Here is a 3,830-nt window from a genome sequence, read left to right as displayed (position 1 = left end):
TTCACAATCAGTAATGTATTGATTTTTGAAATTTATTCACTGAAAGGGGTAGCTCGGCAACCACGGGTATTCCGTTTAAAGGGATCTTTTCACGCTTTGGTAAATTGACAAAATTGAAAAAAGTTGTTTCAGATTCGCAAATTTTCGTTTTAGTTTTGATTTTTGTGAGGAAACAGTAATACTGAACATTTACCATGGTCTAATATAGCCATTATATGCATCTTTTGACGATTTTAAAACCTAAAAATTATAAAGCGTTGCAACGCGAAACGATTGAATAATTTGGAGAGTTCTGTTTTTGTCGTTAAATTTTGTGAAACTACGAAGATTGCTTATATAAGGTATAAAATACTAATAGTATATGTACTCGGCGGAATAGCTCAGTAGGCTAGAGCGTTTTTACTTCAGGACTCTGGCAGGACTCCAGGGGTCACTGGTTCGAAACCTGGTCCGGGCAATGTTCTTTTCCTTTTTTTAATTTTATTCTTGATTTTTTACTGGAGTTTTTACGATCCAATGTTTACATTTATCGATATAAAGCATTTAATGAATAAGTTAAAAAATGCCAAAATCTGTGAAAAGGCCCCTTTAAAGGGTCAATTTACTTCTATAAATAGCCAAATACAAACACATGTATGCAAAACGGTTTTTTCTCTTGTCGGTCAGGATAAAAGGACACCGCTATTTGATGGTATGCGGATTTCTTACAATTTCACTTTTATTTGACCTGAGGAATGGCTCAGTAGCGTTTTGTTAATATGCATAAAAGATGTAAATGAAAAAGACTGTCGAAGTTATCAGGAGCTGTTAAGTTACAGATATATCTCACAGATTTTGAACAGTTAATTTGAGGCACAAACAACATTGAAGAAGGACGTTTCATAAAATAGTATTTCGTCGTGGGACTACAAACCTTATTATGGTTCGGTATGGTTATTGGAATCAAGCAACTTCAACTAACATCTAAAACACGTAGTTCAAAATTAGCGGCAAGTACACTTGTCATATTGAGCTTTCAAATTGGTAGCTACCGAACATTTCCTAAAAATAAGGCATTCTAAACATGATGATAGATACAATCGACCAAGTATGATACGGCGATTGTGTAGAGTAATTGCAACTTTAAATACATTTCTGCAACTACGTAATAATGTGTAATACAATAGAACATATTTATCTTTTGATTGTAATAATGTTACAGGTGTTTGTACAGTACAGTACGCTGAAAACTATAGAATACCATATATAGGAATTTATTACATTGTTGATTATTTGAAAAAAAGAGCACTGATGAATTTCACTTAACAGCGAAAACAGTACAAAACACCTGTATGCAAATTTAAATTTAAACATGACCTGTTATCATTTCAATAGATTGAACCGATTGTATTGGTTGTAATTTATTTTAGCTACATCACCTGTCATTCCGCGTTTTTTCAGCGTTCATTTGCATAAATTAAATCATTAATTTTGCAGAACTTAATGTTTAATGTGAATATAAGGCTCGCAAAACCTTAGTTGCAATACCCCAGATGTATGAATAACATAACAAAATTCGTAATTATCCATTAAAGTCATCATACATCTGTACAATTATATACATATTAATGCAGCACATAAAACAACCATATATTAACTTCGAAGTTCGTCGTGTTCATAGAATATCAAACAATCCGATATGTTGGCAATGTTGTACTTTCCGAAACTCAGTCCTATCAACCTCGATATGTGTTAATATCCTGTTGTAACGTAATGATGTAAATGCGAAGAACCATTCGTATAATACGTTTTTTACCGAAACTCATGCAATATTTAAAGGCACGAACGATTTTTCATATTGCGACAACATGTTGGAGAAATTGTGTCGGATTACAAGGTTAATACTATGCATTAACATAAAACTGTATCGTTACGTGCACAGGGAGTTTAAAAGATAGTGAATGCACAATATTTATTTAGTACGTCATGATACTACTGAATACACAGAGAGGTTATAAATCATTGTATTTTATCATCAGACATTATTCACAGAGAATGATATTGCATGAAACTCATGTTAACAGCACAATACAAGAATGAGCTAGTATGCATGAGTAATGAGTTTGAGTAATGTAAAACCCCGCCCGTCATTAACAAATCACAGCCCCGTTTTCGTTAAATATTTTTTTATCGGCAACATGAAAACTTCGAATTCGGAAAAAGCGAATGTTTAACTCGCAACATTCTGTGGCTTAGTTTTTGATCCCGCAAGGGAGCCTCACTTTGAACGTTCTTCGAGCAAAAATGTTGTAGCGAAGGTAGTTTTTTTCTCCTAATATACTGGAATCAGGGATGTTTGTCCGTCTGTCTCTTTGTCCGTCTATCGTTCTGTTTGTATGTGTGAAAACACCGACCACGCCAAATCAATGTTCCTTTAAGCAGAATTTCAACGTTAGATGTTGTCTGGTAGAATTGATTTAACGAGATACAAAATGCTCGTTTTTATTTTTTTGTGGCCACAAATAATTCCATTTATATCTCCCGTGAAATATCCGAACATTTACGGTCGAACACGAGATTGGATACGGTAAGCGTTGGAAGCATGACGTAGCTCTCATGAATAATCATTCTGTGAAATCAAAATGAATTCTGGGTAACTGGAACTTAGCGAATGCGAAAATGGCTTGTATAAATTATGCAAATGAACGCAAACCGAATGAATCCGATCCTGACTCGAAAGCGAAAGTAGCTTACATCGTGGAACGAGATTTAGATATTTAGATGCTTAAAACTTGCCGAATGCTTGTAATATAACGTTTTTACACCAATGTTACTTGTTTTTAGGGTCTTCCTATTGTAATTAACCATCGTATGGTACTACTTGTTGTCGAATGTTTTTATATAGCATAATACAGTAGCCGTATGTATTGGTGAGCGTGATAGTGACTTTAAATTCTGACCCTTATAAATTCAGCCATCTGCGTCATATCGTATTATATTGATATTAAACCATATTTTCAATTTTTCTATATTTTGGAAGTATTTCAATAAAAAAGTATGTTATGTATCTCACACCGCACTAGTGTACAGAGGAAAAAAATACAAGTTGACGAAATGATACAATATAATCTTTTAAAGGGAGGGAACCGATCATTTGCTTTTTAAATTGGATTCAGATTACTCCACCGGTTGTACCGCTTTCTTCGTCAAATTATCACTTTTGCAAAACACTTGCAAAGGTTTTCAAGATAACGTGCGTATAGCCCCTTAATATTCACAAATATCTTACAATACCTAAGATAGTGTTTATGTGTTTCTGTTTCATCATGCCAAATGTGCATACATACAATTTAAAACGGCTTTGTGTCGATGTGTTTAAACAGGTTTAAATGTAATATGAGAACGTTCTCTTTTCATAGGAATACATGCTAAAAATAAGTAAAATGTTGGAAAACCAAGTCTTAAGTTAGCGCGTTATAGAAATAAGGAGTTTCGATCTTAATCGTGTGTATTATGCATATATTAATTTTACATATAATATATAAACGTATTCGAATGATTACTTACTTGTTATTCGGATTGAAGTAAATACTTATTTATATGGAATACAGATAAAAATGACCTGACTCCACGGAATTATTAATTGCCATTCTAACTAAGATGACTTTAAAATGTTTGTCAACTTGTTAATACTTATATGATTAAACGGAAGAATAAATATGTATTCTGGTATGACATGAACATAGTTGTGTATGATTTTATAATTTGTCATCTCAGCATATTATCATCCCAGTTGTTATTTTGGAAAAGCAGACTGGGAGTTTTACAGTGATACGGATATAGTATAATAT

At 33.1% G+C, this 3,830-nt stretch overlaps 1 protein-coding gene across 1 annotated transcript in view; it reads left to right on the top strand.

The window, feature by feature from the left end:
• The window catches only part of LOC127867317 (transient receptor potential cation channel subfamily M member-like 2), a 418,942-nt gene that overhangs the window by 217,916 nt on the left and 197,196 nt on the right, over nucleotides 1–3,830 (top strand). The window lies entirely within an intron of this gene.

The sequence above is a fragment of the Dreissena polymorpha genome, chromosome 2 (genome assembly GCF_020536995.1).
Source record: "Dreissena polymorpha isolate Duluth1 chromosome 2, UMN_Dpol_1.0, whole genome shotgun sequence".
NCBI classification, from domain to species: Eukaryota; Metazoa; Mollusca; class Bivalvia; order Myida; family Dreissenidae; genus Dreissena; species Dreissena polymorpha.
The sequence above is the reverse complement of the archived record's forward strand: the minus strand, read 5'-3'. Positions and strand labels throughout refer to the sequence as shown.